This window comes from Pelodiscus sinensis, chromosome 8 (assembly GCF_052426305.1).
Source record: "Pelodiscus sinensis isolate ZL-2025 chromosome 8, ASM5242630v1, whole genome shotgun sequence".
NCBI lineage: Eukaryota > Metazoa > Chordata > Testudines > Trionychidae > Pelodiscus > Pelodiscus sinensis.
Window position 1 is genome coordinate 48,031,066 of NC_143059.1, and position 18,287 is coordinate 48,049,352.

Here is an 18,287-nt window from a genome sequence, read left to right on the forward strand (position 1 = left end):
CTGCTCAACTCCTGCTTCACCTCCCCACCTGAGAGTTTATTGAAGCCAAGGGATGGATTCGTATGCAGCATGTCAGTGACAGTGCCTAACCCACTGTTCTATTTACCAGATCATGCTACCTTCCCATGGGCTTGTGTAGATGAACAATTAGTGCATGGCAAGCTAGGGTATATATTTACCTCATTATTGTTAGAGGGACTCTAATGTTATAATGTTGACCTGTTCATAATGCTTATAGTGCAATTGTTGTGTACAGAAATTGGGTAAGGTGCACACTTAAAATGACGATTGTCATCAGTGACTGGAAAACAAAATGAAGTTTGTGGACAGTTGAACTTTGGACTTTTCCTACCTTAAATGTTACTTGTTGCTAAAATTGCACATGACACACTAGAACTGCACGTGGCACATCACAGCACGATAGAACTATGCACTTGGCACACTAGAACTGTGCCCGCGACACTCAATCTTTGCACCCAACACACGTGCCAATTTCCCGCCAAAGAAAAGATAAAAGTGCCACGCCCCGTGAGAGGGTGTGCGCCTTTTGTCGGTGGTCTGTGAGGACAGCACCTGTTAGGCCTTGGGACTTGTGCATCACCCATCACCTGTGCCGAAGGGTCAGGATCCAGAGACGTCTCTCTGCACCAGTCATCTCAGCCTGTCACTTCCAACCAGATTACACTGCTGTGATGAAGACCCAGTAAGGACTGTAACCGCTACCACCATTTACCATCATCATGCTTTGGTTCCTGTGGTGAATGCCTGGGATCGAGCCAACCAGCAAGGGAACACTCCCCAAGAGCTGTTCCTCCCCAAGAGCTAACCGTAGCCTAAGGGTCGAGGTCTCAAGCACCGCTTTTACCATCAGCATCAAGTATACCTACCCTTATTTGTACTGGGAATCTTTCTATCTTCTTTCTCTTCTGTCTTTGGGGTGGAGGTTGGGATTGTTGGTTGTTGTTTTGGATTTGTTTCATGTAAGTGTCATCCTAAATTTCTATAATACATGTTGTTTAACTTTAATCTGGACTCTGAGTTTTTTTGTTAGGAAAAATCATCAGTGACAGATACAGTGTCAGGGGATTTCCCTTCTGGTAACCAGAGCACTTAACGTCTTCAATCAGATCCTTATCCTAAATCCTAAATTAAATCAAAAGATTCTATTTGTTACTGAGACTCTGGGGTAACATTATCACCTGTTGCACAGTAAGGGTACGTCTAAACTACATGGCTCTGTCAACGGAGCCATGTAGATTTGTTTGTTTGGCAAAGGGAAATGAAGCCACGATTTAAATAATGAAGCTTCATTTAAATTTAAATGGCTGCCGCGCTGAGCCGATAAACAGCTGATCAGCTGTTTGTCGGCTCAGCACGCTAGTCTGGATGCTCCCGCGCCGACCTGAAAGCCCTTTATCAACCTCCCCGGTAAACCTCATCCTACAAGGCATAACAGGGAGGTCATTCCACGAGGAGTAACAGTAGTTCGAACTAGGAAGCCTAGTCCGAACTACCTAGTTCGTGCCGCGTGTAGCCGCGCGGCACGGGGTTCGAACAAGCAGGGATTTAAAAATGGCAGCGCCCAGTTTATGCAAATGAAGCCCGGGAAATTCAAATCCCGGGCTTCATTTGCAAGTGCGGTATGCCTACATTACCCTCCTAGTTCGAACTAGGAGGGTAGTGTAGCCATACCCTAGGATATGTTGAGCTAATGAGACTGAAATTATTTGTAGACGTAATTATGCATATAAAGTAAAAAATGAAGGAATTAAGAAAAAATGTAATAGTTTTTTTGTACTGCACTGACTATATTTCTATTAAAAGAGAAGTAGTAGTGCATTACAGAGGCTGGAAGTTCAACTGCTTTCAAATATATAGCTTCTGGAACCCAAGCTGATTTTAATCATATGTGTTGCTACTGTGAAATACATGCATTGCTACTAGAACAAGGTCCAATTACATCATGAAAGAGTATTGAATGTCTGGAACTAATCATGGCTTTCAAGTGCATCCACCAGGAAAGGCCACAGGAGTACCCAGGAGTAGGTGAGCCAGAAGGTGAAGGAGCTGCGGCAGGCAGACGCCAGGGCCACCAGAGGCGGCGCTGGAGCAGGGACTGCCACCTGCCCCTACTTCCTTGCCCTCAAATGAATCCTGGGGGGTGGGGCAGTCCACGCCAGACTGGGAGGCAGCGAGCCAGAAGCTGAGGACTCTGACCCGGGTGCCGCAGAGGTGCCACCACCCGCTGTCCCAGCACCGGAGTCGGCAGGGTCGTCCGGGGAGGCCATACCAGGTAAGTGCCAGAACTGTCCCCTACCCAGGGGAGAGGTAGGGAGGGAGACAAGGGACCGTGCACATGGGCCATGCCTCCCAAGGATCATGCAGCCACCTGTTCATGTGCGAGCACATGCCATACCACCTTGGGCAGGTGGCTCCAGCTGCATGACACCAAGGGGTCGTGGCCCAATAGGCACACGCGAGTGTGAAGAGACCTGACATGCTCCCGACCCCGGGGCGGGACCCAGCAGGATGCCCACCCTTCACATGCCCCCTCTACACAGAGGCAGGGGACATCTCCCCTCCACCTCAGCCACACTATACACGGATAGGGGCTTGGGTGCAGTCTTGGGGCAGCTCCCACTCCCGGGGAGAGCCAGACATCCCGACCATGGCCTCTGTGCAAGCACGTCAGCTCTGATGGTGCAGGGCACGGTCATCCGCACCTCGCAGGGGGCACTGGGCATCATCCACTGTGTCCCCAAGGAGAAATGACCACTCCTCTTCTTTCTCCACAGATGCACCAGCTGCATGTGCAGGGCACACCACCCTGCCTGGGACATGCTCCCACACCCGAGGGCTCCTCCAGACCACCAGCATGAGGCAGTGGTACTGGGACCAGCACCTGGGGGCCCTGTGAGCCCTGCACTGCACCATCTAGGAGGACCTGCAGCTCCACCGGGAGCAGCTTGCTCAGGACCTTGCCATGTGCTCACACCTGCAGGCCCTGCTGCAGAGCTTGCTGTCCCGTGTCGCCCCAGTGCCTGCTGCCCCGCCAGCTACTGTTCCTCTTCCCACTCCTGCCCCCCCACCTCTCCCTCCTCAACCTCCTCAATCTCTACACCCTCCTCCCCATTCCGCTGGGGACTCCAAGGCCCCCGCACCCGCCATGCTGGGAGACATGTGGCTCTACGAGACCCCCACCCCTGCGCGCTGAGCTTCCCCTCCCCCTTCTTCCCCTTGCTTCCCCCTTCTAGCTCCCTCCTCCCAGTTTTCTCCCCTCCCCTCTCCCACCTTCTCTCCTTCCCTCTCCCTCCTCCTTTCCCCAGTCTCCTCAGAGTTTCATTCCCCCTCCCCAGTTTTGTTCAATAAACCCAGTTAATATTTTTGAAAAAAAGTATATTTTATTTGACATCAAGAAGGGGGGTTAGGGAGGGGTAAGTGGAAGGACGTGAGGGAGGAATGGGGCAGGAGCCCCCGATGAGGAGGACCGGGGTGGCTCTGAGGGCTCCTCAGAGTGGATGCTGTCCCTCAGGGCCTCCTGGATCCCCGATGGACCTTCCGGATGGCAGCCTGTAGCAAGTGCAGCCAAGCTGATGGCAACAACCCCACGAGACGCACCGGTGTGCCCAGGAACAGGTCTGGTTCCATGTTGCAGAGTGCTGTGGTGTCCCGAGTGAGGGCAAGCAGAGCACTTCGAGACATAAATGCTTTGCTGTCCCTCAGCGAGGTAGACCAGCAAGCAAAGAAACCTGAGAACTGTCTGTCCGGGATAGGGGGTCGGGTCCTTTTAAGCACAGACCTTGGATAGCCTGAGGCAGTAGCCCCACACACTAAGTCCGACCATGATGGCCTGCTGGCACTGGTTCTGACCAGCCTTACCTTCGATTCAGGGTCCACTCAATGTGGACACGCTATTTCGAATTAGAAAAATGCTATTTCAATTTAGTTTTTGTGTCTAGACGCGTTATTTCGAATTAGCTTAATTCAAATTAACTTGTTCAAAACAAGTTAATTTGAAATAGCACTGTAGTGTGGACATACCCCCAGTTTCCAAACTAAATTAAGTAAAGTGAGAATTCTGGGATCATGGTAGGTGTTGAAGGGGGCATAGCCAGGGCACACTATGCTCCAGAGATCTTGAACCAACCTATAACAACTCAAACCAGCTTCCCAGAATTGCTGAGTATGGAAAGTGCAAAGTGGTAGCCAGGTATCTATATTCCTTTCTCCATCTGTGAGGTCTACCCAAACTCAGTGCCATCTGAGGATCTAAATTCTAGATTCTTTGGGATGGAGGACAAAAACACATTAAACGCCACATGTCCTCCTATCAAAGAACTCTACCATTCATTTCATAGCAAAGCTTTCCCGTAGTCAATAGTACTCATTGCCAGGTTTCCAAAAATTGTGATTAAAATCAACTATGTGCCCATCAACAATGCCCTTCATCAAGAAGGTAGTGTTTAGAGATGCATTTTCTGATTATCATATAAAGTATGCCTACACTGCAGGGGTTGTCCAGAAAAAACACACTTACGTCCACACTGCTATAGCATTCTTTTGACAGAAAGTCGAAAGAACAGAGGGGTTTTTCTGACAGTGGTAAACCTCTTTCTACTAGGAAGAAGCCTTTTTTCTGAAAGAGCTTTTTCAGAAAAAGGCTTGTGTGGACGAAGCTTTTTTTTCTTTTTTTCTAAAAAAGAGGTCTTCAGGAAATAACACAGGTGCCCTGGTGGCCACTCCATTCAAACTAATCAGAACTCTATAGTTCCTGTCTCCTGCCAGATCTTAAAACTGCAGGCATCCAGAACAAGCCTTGTGGTAGGAAGCCAGCCCTGGAAGCTGCACTTGACCACACGGCTCTGACTGGCACCCACATTTGGACCCGTGGCCCAGCCACAAGCCCTCCGAAACCCCCCTGGCCCTCACAGGGAGCAACACCACAGCTCTCAGGACCCAGCCAGGGGGAGCAAACAGTGTGCACCCTCCTGGTCCAGAGCGAAGATCCTGTCCCTCCTCCGGCAAAGTGGGGAGGAGGAGACCATGCGGGATCTCTGCTCCCAGCACAGAAATGCCGACATCTATGGCCGGATGGCCGAAGCCCTGGTGGAGAGGAGATACCCTTTCCCTCCCGGACATTGGAACAAGTCCCAAGTAAGGGGAAGGAGCTCCACCAGAGCCAGGGAGTGCAGCTCCCACACTGGGACAGAACCCTACTCCTGCCCCTAATTTCAGGAGCTCCACCAGATTCTGGGGAAACCTTTTCCCCACCCATGGTGGTGGACTCGGAGCTTGAGACGCTCGTTGTCGCCCGCCTGGAGCTCCTTGCTGAGAAGGAGGAGAAGGAACATCAGGTGCAGGAGGAAGAGGACACAGCCAGTACTGTCACCCTCACCCTCAAGCCGGTACCCCAGGCATCCTCTGATGGCAGGGAGGGATCATCAGGTGAGTGCTCTCAGTTTTACACACACACACACACACACACACACACACACACACACACACACACACACAGTGCGGGGGAGGCGGGCGAGACAGGTGTGATCGTTGCTTGGCCTTCTCTGCCTGGACATCGTGCTGCAGTCCATGCATGTGGAAGCATGTGCAAAACCAGTCTGGCCACGGAACACCCCCAGGATCCTGCTGACAGCTTCAGGAAGGCCACACATCTGACCCCTGGAAGCAGGCTGGGCACAAGGGTGCTTGCATGACCCTATAGAGACCGAGAAGGGCTGCACAAGCACACAGGCATGCCTGCACACGCAAGGCACCACCCACTCCCGTGGACAGCGCTGTCAGGCGCAAGTGTGTGTGCAGGCCCCTCTCCTACCCATGGGATTCCACTGTGGCTGGATACTTCCCTTGCTTGCTTGTTCGTGGGACAGGGGGAAGCGGGAAGCATGGTCCCCTAAGCACCTCGGGGCCACACATGGCCTTGCTCCTAGGACATCTCCATCCTCTGGCCCAAGGACTGTTGGTTGCTGCTCACAGAGGACAAGGCCTCAGGGACAGTTTGTGCCTGGGTGACTGACTGCCTCTTTATTCTCCACAGCCAGACCAGCCATCACTGAGGGGTGATCCACGCCACCCGAGGCAGCTACAAGCTCACGAGGGTTCATGAGGACCTCCTGTGGCAGCATGTGGGCATCCTGTGTGACATGCAGTAGACCCTAGTGCAGAAGGTTCAGGAGGATGCTGAGTGGTGGAGTCGCATGTGTGACCAGCTTGTGTGGCAGGGTAACAACACGTGTCCCATCATACAGGAAATGATAGCACACTCGGCTGCTGTCCCTACTCCTGCCCCCCACCCTCCTGCCCCCTCTGCTATGCCCATTCCCCCTCCGTCCCTCTGCTATGCCCATTCCCCCCATCCCCAAAGCAATGTCTCTGCCCTCTATCCCTGCTATACCTCTGCCATCCCTGATCCCAGCCCCCCCTCCTGCACACCCACCTGTTGTCCCAGGCCCCACCCAACCCTAAGTTCGCCGAGGACCCCGGAGCCAACATGTAACTTCCAGCCACCCCATGTGTCACTCCCAGCCCTGAACCCGCCTTCTCCCTCTCCCATCTAGGTTCTCAGCCCCCTTCCTGCACAGCTTATTTTATTCTAAAAAAAAAAATACAAAGTTTGTTTTGTTCAAATCAAAACAGGTGTGTTTATTGAAAGTTCAGGAAAGGGGTGAAAAGTGGTTGTGGTGGGAAAGGGATAGTAGAGCAAGGCACAGGCCTCCAGTGGGGAGGCCCTGGGGAGAGTTACTGGGGTCCCGGTGAGTAACTCTCCCTCAGGGCCTCCTGGATGCGCACACCCAACTGATGGGCCTGGTGGATGGTAGCAGTCCATGGCTGTTTGAAGGCCCTCTCTTTGTGGCTGGCCTCTCCCCCCACTCCGGTAGGAAGGCGTCCCCCTTCCTCTCCACAGTGTTGTGGAGAGCACAACATGCTGACACCACCTCAGGGATGTTGTGCTTCCCCACGTCGAGGCCGGTCAGGAGGCACCTGAACTGAGCCTTTAGGCATCTGAAGGAGCATTCGACCTGCATGAGGTCCAGGCTGAGGAGAGCATTGAATTGGTCCCTGCTGGGGTCCAGGTGGTCTGTGTACAGCTTCATCAGCCACGGCATCAGGGGGTCGACAGCGTCCCCCATGACGCACAGTGGCATTTGCACGTCCCAACCCCAAAGTCACATTGGGGGAAGAATGTGCCAGCCTCCAGCTTCTGATAGAGGCTGGAGTTTCTCAATACATGGGCGTCATGTGCCCTTCCCAACCACCCAACGAAAATGTCTGTAAACTGTCCATGGTGATTGACCAGGGCCCGCAGAACCATTGAGAAATCACCCTTCCTGTTAATATACTGGGCAGCTCAATGATGTGGTGTGCAGACTGGGATATGGGTTCCATCAATTTCCCCCCTGCAGTCGGGGATCCCCAGGGCAGCAAATCCTAAGACGATTGGGTCCAGGTTTCCCAAGTGAAGAGTTGGAATTGATGGCCCTCACAACCTGCAGAAGAAGACAAACAAACAGACAAAACAGAGAATGAGAGGGAGTGCCTGAGCCTTTGGGAGGTGCCCACCCCTCCCCTTTCATCCCTTCAAACATCCCATGAGGCTGCCCCCCTAGCAGCAGGGCTGTGTGAGGGTGGGACGGCACAACCCCCGGGGACAGGGCTTCCTCCTCCACTCCAGCTCACCCCCCCTGCACCCTCCTCTTTCCCTAGGGTCTCCCTTTCCAGGACTTTCCCCCTTCCACCTGCTGCAGGAACTGCAGCCCAAGAGTGCCTTACCTCTATGAGGAGGGCCCCAATGGTGGACTTCCCCATGCTGAACTAGTTGCCCACCGTCCAGTAATGGTCTGAGGTGGTGAGCTTCCAGATGGCGATGGTGACCCACTTCTCCAGGGAGATGGTGTGCCACAGGTGGGTGCCCTCATTGGAGGGCAGGGGCTAGCCAGGCACACAGCTCCATAAAGGTGGCCTTCCACATGTGGAAGTTTTGGAGCCATTGCTGGTCATCCCACTGCTCCATAACCAGCCAATCCCACCAGTCAGAACTGGTGTCCAGCCTTGAAACGTGTCTCTCCACTGTGGTGTGAGGTTGCAAGTGTCTTGCTCCCACATACAGGGAGAAGATAGTGTCGAGCTCATGCAGGGCCATGAAGGAAGCCTCCACAAACGTCTACAGAAACTGCAGCATGGCAGTGTGGGGCCATCATATGCCCAGAGGCATCTCTGGCTCCATGGCAAGGAGTGTGCTGTGGTGTACAAAAGCTGGGCAACCAGAGCATGCACTGGTAAAGCTTTGCTGTCCCTCGGAGAGGTAGGCAAGCACGCAGCAGAAGCAGAGAAACGGCTGTCCAGGGGGATCCCTTTAAGTGCGTGTCTCAGCTAGGCTTAGGCAACAGCACTCTCAAGCAACTAGTGACCTAATGCCCTGTCTGAACTGGTTCCAGGTGGCCTTATATGTAAAATAGCATCCACCATTGCACTTTGGCTGTGTAGATGCTCTCTTTCGAAAAAAGGTTTTCCAGAAGATCTCTTCCGGAAAAGCTTCTTCCGGAAGAAGCTTGCAGTCTAGATGTAGTCACAGGAATTTAGCATTAAGGCTATCGGTTTGAACAGATAAGTCCCCATCCATGAAGTGCAATTTTCCCCCTTTATTTTTAGTATTGGCCCAACTCATTTCAATTTCTTTGTAATCTTAGAAGTACAGGCAAATATGTCAGCACACCTTGTGATTTATGTTTACTGTACAGTGTCTATTGTTGCTACCATGAGTAATGTATCTCAGTTATCAACTAAAACCATCATTTTCTGTTGAGACCTTGTATTTAGCTCACTTTTCAATCATATGCTGCATGCTTTTTGGAATGTTAGTGAAGCTGAGGGTGCTGGCGTATGTGTTTCACTGACACATATTGTGAGCAATTTAATGTTGAATGTGGAACTTTTTAATTAATTCTTTTAACTAGACTGTCTAATTGCTACATTCACTTTAACAAGTTTTTGCCTATAGACCATTTCAATGAGGTTAGTTATTGACCTCCTCCCTGATTTATTTGCTTTGAATTGAATAGACATGGTGTATTTATTTTTACCCTGGCAAATGCAAGCAATTAAATCAGATAAATTGAACGTGATTTACTGAAGAAGTGGCTTGTTTCATATACTGACATCTACAGTGACAACACTTCTATGCTGCAGCAAGTCATGCTGCAAATAGTCCTCCTCAGAGATCACAATCCAGACATCACTCTCTATAAAAGAACTCTGAGTTTCAAACTTCAGAGTGTTTTAGAAAATCGCTTTTAATACTCCAACTCCATTTCAACCCACATTACCATGACGCAGCCCATCTCCAATCCTGCACTGATGTGCAAAGATGGGCTGAAAATGACTTGGTATCCTTCAGAATTTCCAGGCTAGATCTATGGTGGATGATTAGAAATTGTGGATAGTATATTTTATTATATGGGGATTTTGGGGAGGGGATTGTTCTAAATTCATTGCTGCATTCTCCTTGTATAAAAGGAAGGTGGTGGCATTAAACAGTAGCAATGACATTCACACTGATAGATCTAGAAGAGACCTGCACCCCCATTCTCCTCCACCCCAAAATATTAACCTTACTTACAAATATCACTTTATGATACTTAAACCCAAACTGTTTCATCAAACTCACTTATTTTGCACTATTTATATTTCTTTATTCTGGCTAAAATTTACCCTGGAGTAAAGTGTCCACATAAGGCTCCTCATATCAACTCATTTCTGCTGTGGGAATGAACAGGAAGAGCTGCAAGCAGAGTAATCATGCAAAGAGACCTCTGTCTCTGAACTGGTTTAGAGGGTCTGCAGCTTGTACTCCAATTCTCTGAACCTATCCCACAGAGAAGGAAGGCTATTAATGTCATGCTGCCTCTGCATTTCACCCCTTCCCCCTGAACAACATCACAATTTACTTGCAAAAATTCCAATTACTCAGGCTTAATGCAATGAAGATAATTTCACTCTACAAACATTTTTTTCAGCTCGGATAGTCTCTTTTATTCATTTCTAAGTAGTCAGTGTCTCCCATTCACTTACAGTCACTTTCTAGTCCATTTCACCTTCAGATGGTCATGAAACTCAATACTGAATGTTCTTAAGATTCTAAGTTCATATCATCTTAGATTCTAAGTCAAGATGTGATCATCTAGTCTGATCTGGTGCACGGCACAGGCACAGAATTTCCCCCCAAACCATTTCCAGAGCAGAGCTTTTAGAAAAATTCCAGTCTTGATCTTAAAATGATCAGGGAAGTAGCATCCACCACAATTGTTTGTAAGTTGTTCCAATGGTTAATTATACTCACTGTTAAAAATCTACACCTTGTTTCCAGTCTGAATATGTGTAGCTTCAGCTTCCAGTCATTCGGATCATGCTATACTTTTATCTGTTACATGGAAGAGACCATTATTAAACATTTCCCCATGTGGGAATGTATACACTATAAGCAAGTGACCACTATCCTTCTTTATACTGAGCTTGGGGGCAGTGGGTGAACCCTTAGCCTGGGAAGGCTAGCCACCACCCCCCTGTTCCAGCCCTTTCACTTTCCATGGGAGCCCAAGTAGTCCATCCAGCACCCCAAAATCACCCACTGTGGGTGCTGGCTCCTGCCCAAGGATAGTGGCCCTGGAGCATTGGAGAGCCAGACAGCATAGTTCCAGACTTCCCTAATCTTAGAGTTGCTGGAGAGCTGGACAGCACGGCTTCAGCTTCTCCCAACCCCAGAGCCTCAGATGGTATAGCCCAGCCTCCTCAGGCCACATTGGCCAGCCTGACTCCCAGCCAATCCTCTACCAATGAAGTTGTAATGATCATGAGGATTAGCCAGGAGCCTGGGAACGAAGGGTACGTCTACACTACAGCGCTAGTTCGAACTAACTTAGTTCGAATTAGTTAATTCGAACTAAGCTAATTCGAACTAACGCGTCTAGAACTAAAAACTAGTTCTAATTAGCGTTTTGCTAATTCGAACTAGCAAGTCCACATTGAGTGGACTCTGAACAGGGCTTAAAGATGGCCGGAAGCAGTGCCGGCAGGGCATAAGAGGAGGACTTAGAGCATGGAGATGCTGTCTCAGGCTAGCCAAGGGCTGCGCTTAAAGGGTCCCGACCCCCACCCCGGACACACAGTTCTAAGGGGTGCCCCGCTTGCAAAGAAGTTCTGGCTTGGAGTGCCCGGAGTACCCACACTGGGCACATCACACCACTCGGCCATCAGCCCGGCTGCACTTGCCGCAGGCTGCCATCTGGGGAGAGTGGGCAATTGGGGGGCTGCAGGACAGCTTCCACCCCCAGAAGCCCGCAGAGCCAGCCCAGTCCTCCCCATCGGGGGCTCGTACCCCATTCCTCCCTCACCTCCTTCCACTTACCCTTCCCTAGCCCCCCTTCTTATTGATGTACAAAATAAAGATAACGTTTCTTCCAACATTGACTCTGTCTTTATTGAACAAAACTGGGGGAGACTGGGAAAAGGAGGTGGGAGAGGGGAAGAGAAAGGCTGGGAGAGTGGAGGGCAACTAACATGATCAGGGGTTGGGAACAGGTCCCAGATGAAGAAAGGCTACAGAGACTGGGACTGTTCAGCTTAGAAAAGAGGAGACGGAGGGGGGACAGGATAGAGATCTCTAAAAGCAGGGGTTGGGTGGAGACAGTGCATTCAGAAAAGTTCTTCCTGAGTTCCCATAAAGAAGGACTAGAGGATACCAAAGGAAAGGAATGGGTAGCAGGCTTGAAACTAGTAAGAGAAAGTTGTTGTTCTTGACAAAGCAAATAGTTAACCTGCGGAACTCCTTGCTGCAGGAGGCTGTGAAGGCTACAACTAGAACAGAGTTTAAAGGGAAGTGAGATCAAGTCATGGAGGTTGGGTCCATGGAGTGGTCTTAGCCAGGGGGTAGGAGTGGTGTCCCTGCCCAAAGTTTGTGGAAGGCTGGAGAGGGATGGCATGAGACAAATGGCTTGGTCACTGTCTTCGGTCCATCCCCTCCAGGGTCCCTAGGGTTGGCCGCTGTCAGCAGACAGGCTACTGGGCTAGATGGACCTTTGGTCTGACCCAGGATGGCCATTGTAAGCTCAGGGATCAGGGTGGGGGGTCTCAGTGGACCCCCTTGATTTTCATGCACACCTGCTCTTGGGTGGCCAGGCTGGCAGCTCTCCTACCCTAGACGGCCACTTTCCTGTGCATAGTGCGGAGATCGTGGACGAGGTCCACGATGTCCGCACTAGCCCAGGAATGTGCCCGCCTCTTGCGGTCCAGGGCAAGCTCCCGGGAGCCGCCAGCCTGGTCCCGGGAAGAGGGGGTGGGCTGGGGGACATCGGGTGGGTGGCTCTGTGCCGTGCCAGGTGCAGGGTCTGCTGGCTGGGTGCTGGCAGGCTTGCACCTGGCATGGGCACCGTAGCCAGCCCATGCCCCTTTAAGGGGTCCGGGGCCGGGAGGGGGGCATAGAGTTTCCCTGGTGTTGGCCAGAGTGGCCACCAGGGAAACTTGGGGAGGGCTAGCCTCCCACTAGTTCGAATTAAGGGGCTACACACCCCTTAATTCGAACTAGCTAGTTCGAACTAGGCTTAATCCTCGTAAAATGAGGTTTACCTAGTTCGAACTAAGCGCTCCGCTAGTTCGATTCAAATTCGAACTAGCGGAGCGCTAGTGTAGCGCCTAGGAAAGTTAGTTTGAACTAACGTCTGTTAGTTCGAACTAACTTTTCAGTGTAGACATACCCGAAGGGTTTAACCTTACCTAAGTCAGATAGAGTTGGCCAATAGGAATGTAGGTAGGAATTTCAAACTGGGACAAAGGAATTTTGGGGTTTTCTCTTTTTTGTCTCTGGGGCAGTTTTCTCTCCAGCTACTGAGGAAGTCAGACAGAATGTCTCCCTCCAAGAACAGACTCTTCACTCTTCTGTAAGTAGGGTAAAGTTTAGATACATTTGTTCAGTTTTATTGTTTGATGGTTTGGGAAATGGGATCTGATGTCTGTGCATTTAAAAATGGGTTTTGCTCTCCTTTGTAACTAAGCTCCTGGCCCATGGTGGGTTTCCCCTCCAAGAATATACTACTTTGTGACTTTTCCATCTAGTCATTATGCTTTCAACAGGAATATTGTGGTGATGATAAAAGTTCTCTTTTCTTTTTATTAACCTGGTATTGGTTAATTTTTGTGTCCTGGTTTGTACTTTAGGGGTGTGATTTCCCAAGTAGTCTCTCCCTGGTTTCTTTATCATTACTTGGGTGGTGGCAGCGGAGTTTTATCCACAAAATCTAGGTTAAGATTTTGGGGAAAATTTTTTACCAAAGCCTGAAAAGATAAGGTTTGGGGAGACTTTTGTGGGCCCCCAATTCTGCATTTATTGTGCCAGAGTGGGGAAGGAGCCTTGACAGAAGCCCACTCTCACAGCTGAGTCACCAGCCCCAGCATTGGGCAGGCAGCATAGCCAGAGCAGCAGGATCCTCTGGCACAGGAACAGCAGGCAGGAAAGGGTCTGGAGTTGGAGGATGGGCGGGACCACATCAAGCAGTTTGGGAAGGCAGAGCCTTCCTGTACCTATGATACCTGCTGCCCATGGGTAAGCTAAATAGACTGTACTTGAGTCTAGTATTATAAGGCATGTATTCTAATATTCTAATCATTTTTGTGGCTCTTCTGAGTCCTCTCCAATTTATCAACAATTTTCTTGCATTTTGATCACCAGAACTGGAAAATATATTCCAGAAGTAAAATAACCTCTCTACTCATATTTCAGATTCCCTTATTTATGTATTTAAGGATCACATTAGGCCTTTTAGCCACAATGTCACACTTGGCATTCACAGTTGGCTGATTATTCACCATTACCCACTAAATTTTCTTCACAGTCACCACTTCCCAGAATATAATCCCTGAGCCTCTAATATAACCTATATTCCTTGATCCTAAATATATGAATTTACCTTTAGTCAGAGTAAAACACATATTGTTTGCCTGTACCCAATTTACCAACAGATTCAGATTACTCTAGTAGTGACCAGTCGCCTTTATTATTTACCACTCCTCCAGTTTGGCTATGTCTTCACAGCAGCGTTTTTTCAGAACAACAAAATGTGCATCCACACAGCAATCTATTATTGAGAAATAACGTTCAGGTGGAGGACTTCTGACTCTGACTTCTATAACCCTCATTTCACGAGAGTAAGGGAAGTCTAAGGAAAAGTGTTCTTCTTTCTACTTCCTGCTGTGTAGACAGTGTCAAAAGCTGGATTAAGCTGTTTTAACTTCAGCTACGCAACTGACCTAGCTGAAGTTGTGTATCTTAATTTGACTTTTGCCCTGATGTGTAGACATGCCTTTTTTGTGTCATCCACAAAAGTTATCAGTGATTATTATGTTTTCTTCCAATCGATTAAAAAAAAAGTTAATGTTTGGATTTCAATCATGTATGAGAAAGGTTTACTTATTTAAATAATAACCAGTATAGAAAGAAATTGTTTTAATTCCAATTTCTAGAAGTCTTAAGCTCTCTAAAAGTTTATTTTTATAAAGAGAAAATAATGCACCACTTTAGGCTAAATTCAGTTGAACAGTTCTATTTGTGGTTGTACCAGCATTTTCATTATTGATTCCAATTATATTTTGTTGGGCAAGGATCTATAATAAAAAACATTGTGAAGATTAAAATTTAGCAAACAGTTTCATTTTTAACACTGTTTGAAAGATGTTGCGTTCCTTACACATCCCATACTTCCACTGAAATGTTTTTTTCTTGTTACTATTTAGATTCTAATGAATAAAAAAGTGGGTTATTTTTAAATATGCAAATTGACAGGTGGCAAAGTTTGTGATATGGACCAATAAAATACTCCTCCTATTCTGCAGCAACTTTTCACAAAATCTGCCTGATTTTAATTATGATAAATTACTGAGCTTGCACCAGCCAAAAAATCACATTAGACAATATTAGACTGTTGTGAATTTGTTATATATTTTATAATATAATTACATTTTAAAACTATATGACTGTACAATTCTACTTTTCAATAATTCACAAAGTACTGTACACTTACTTGAAGAAACGAAATTACAATAAGTTTGTGACCAAAAAAATGAAAATAAGGAAAAACACTTTCAAGTCTGACCTGCAATACAGAAGGCATCTTCTCAAATTACTTATATTATACGTATGCATTGTCCTACCCAAAAATCCTGAGGCTTTTATTACTTTGTGTAACAATTCACTGTACTTTCAGCATGCTTTCTGCTTACTAAAATTAGTATTGTGCAACAGACTTCAGTGTTTTTGTGTCAAAGAAGAAATAATAAATTCCCTATTGTTTTTTTTTTCCTAGCTGGTGTATCACTGTGTTTGCAAGTAGTGATAAAAGTCAGCTATAAGCCTTGCTTTTATATTAACCAGTCTCTTTTTCTTTCTTGGGGCAGATTATTTGACATGTGAGACTCACAAACTCATTTAAAACACAGTTTTCATCAGACAGAAGAGGTTCACTCAGACAAGAGCCTACCATGCCCACATTCCAATTTACGTTGACTCTCTGCAGGGGCTCCAACAACTGTATTTTCAGTTCAGCAGTCCAGTCAGGGGAATTGGGTGAAGAAGTACTTTCAGTCCTAAAGGGAGGGAAGAGTAAGTAATTCAGGGAATGTCTACACTACCCCGCTAGTTCGAACTAGCGGGGGTAATGTAGTCATCTGCAGTTGCAAATGAAGCCCGGGATTTGAATTTCCCGGGATTAGGTTTCTAATCCGAACTAGCTGTACTCCTCGTTCCACGAGGAGTACAGCTAGTTCGGATTAGGAAGCCTAATCCGAACTAGCTACTCCGTGCCACGTGTAGCCGCGCGGCACGGGGTTCGAACTAGCCAGCATTTAAAAATGGCGCTGGCCGGCTTCATGCAAATGAAGCCCGGGAAATTCAAATCCCGGGCTTCATTTGCAACTGCGGATGACTACATTACCCCTGCTAGTTCGAACTAGTGGGGTAGTGTAGACATACCCTCAGAGAATGGGCTCTTTAAGCAGAAGACACTATCCCGCCTCAGTTTCCCAACTAAAATTTAAGGAAGAACAGAATAAGCAATTTTTACGATTGATGGGTATGTAAAACAAGCAGGGGATTTTGGTTAAAATGTATAAGTCTTTGTAAAATATGACAATTGTCTATATTCTAATATAAAAGGCTCTTCACTCCATCAAGAATATTATGCTTCCCTACTGTATTCCTTTGAGGATTTTTTTAAACTATAGTTCCAAGTACCTAAGAGCTGTACATTTTCTGAAGAAAACATTACATATTGCTGATCTAGGAATACTAGAAGGTTTACATTAATTTTTCAGTTCTCTCATTGTGCTGTGATATCCATGCAGCACTCTGTGAAATCCACAGGAGGCACTCAGTGTCCTCTGCAAAATGAAAAAGAAAATAATTTTATAGTGCAAGTGAGCAACTATCATGAACAAATTGTAACAATTTAATATGTTTATTGAACGCTACATTTTCAGCACCTTCAGCAGGCTCTTGCACCTTTTGGGATCCATTGTATAGATCAAATAACTAGCTATCTGTCCCCTCCGGCAATAAAATGTTAATAGACTAAAGCTTTTGAATTGCATTACTATGTGAGTGATGCAATTTAGTGTTATAAGATGCCATCAATAATACATAAAAGGTATTGTATAACGCAATATGATGATTTTAATTCCTAAAAGCAAGTCTGAAGAAACACTGGCTGAAATACAGCATTGCGTAGGTAATGACAGTGTTTATATAGTCCTGTTAAATTTCATATGCTGTGAAATGGACAAAGAAATATGAAAGCATTTTTTTAAAAATCAACCAACTTAATGAAGGCATAATTCTAAAAGGTCCCTGCACACTGAAGCTAAATCATCATGTCTTTTTTACCTTTAATTAACTGTGCAGAAAATAGATTGTACAAATGTTAATTTCAACAGGCTTCATATTTGCATTTGGACAGATTCAAAGAGATTAATATCTTGTAAACAGGATTTATTTTTATCCTGCCAATGCAGGCACTGAACTTATCTTCTGTCATGATGACGTAATATTAATTTGTCACTATGAACAGTCATGGGGATACATTTATACAGAATTCTCACCACCAAAGGATCTGGTTCTTAATGACAGAAATGATACAATATTTGGGACATATGGTAACTAGTAGTCTGAAGTAGTATCCTGAAATATCAACATCTCTTTTTCCTGAAAATATATTCCCCTGATTTACCAAGGACTGACTAATTCTTTTAACTCATCTGATCAAGCCATTCCTTGTGTCTAGAGTCCTCTCTAATGATGGTGTTGAGAAGTGCCGTAGCTCATCCCAGTTCTGAGGGCCAAGAGTGAGTGGTCATGGGACGCAGTGAGTGTCTACATCTGATGATCATGTATTTTATTAGGTATGCACGAGAGAAAGTTTGCCAAGCAAAATAAGCAGTACTGGTAAAAATACTGGCAGGGAGATGAGACCTTTCATATCCAACATACATTAGATGCACCTCTTGCTCATGTTCATTTCTGTGTGCAAGGAAAACACAGAGGAATTGCATTCCTGAGCTATTTCCCATTGGAGGGGGCTTATCTGGGATCCTAGTCTCTAGTATGGGCCTTTTATGGCTGCCTGGCCAGGGCGTAACTATTGGAAGTTTGACTACTGAGTAAACTATGTTTGAGCTCTCTTATTCAATTGAACAACAACAATTGTGGCTAAAGAAACCATAGCCATGTATAGAAGAATCCTTACTTGCCAAGTTTTGAATAGCAATACCATGTTTTGATACACCATGCAAATACAGTTAGAGTCTATGTTGCTACTTTATGTGACCTGCAACATTTTCATGTCACATGATACATGTCTCAAATGACATTAATTCTACAATAATTTATAGTTTTTACTACATGTTGTGTCAACAAAAGGTCAGTCCAGCAAACGAAAGTGACATCTAGAGTTTGCCAATATAGTAACATCAATCGGGATTGTGGTTAGAGGAGCATAAAAGTATTTTCGCCAGTGGTACTTCTTTTGCCTGGCAAACCTTCTCTCATGCATACCTGATGAAATATATGATCTACGGATGTAGACACTTTGGTAACATGTAAAAAGGAACATGGGGCCAAATTCTCAACTTGTATAAATCTACGTAGCTTTACAGAAGGCAAAGGAACCTGGAAGATTTACAACAGCTGGAGATTTGGTTTGTATTGTGCATGCTGAATGTTTTACTCAAAAAGAAAC

The 18,287-nt window shown here is 46.8% G+C and overlaps 1 long non-coding RNA gene across 1 annotated transcript; it reads right to left on the reverse strand.

The window, feature by feature from the left end:
- Positions 1-6,680: 6,680 nt before the first annotated feature.
- On the reverse strand, positions 6,681-18,043 carry LOC142830507 (uncharacterized). Its single transcript, XR_012905803.2, has 4 exons — positions 16,356-18,043; positions 15,537-15,642; positions 10,352-10,432; positions 6,681-7,502 (listed from the first exon to the last, which is right to left on the reverse strand). It is a non-coding gene; the product is annotated as an uncharacterized LOC142830507 (long non-coding RNA).
- Between the last annotated feature and the right edge of the window lie 244 nt (positions 18,044-18,287).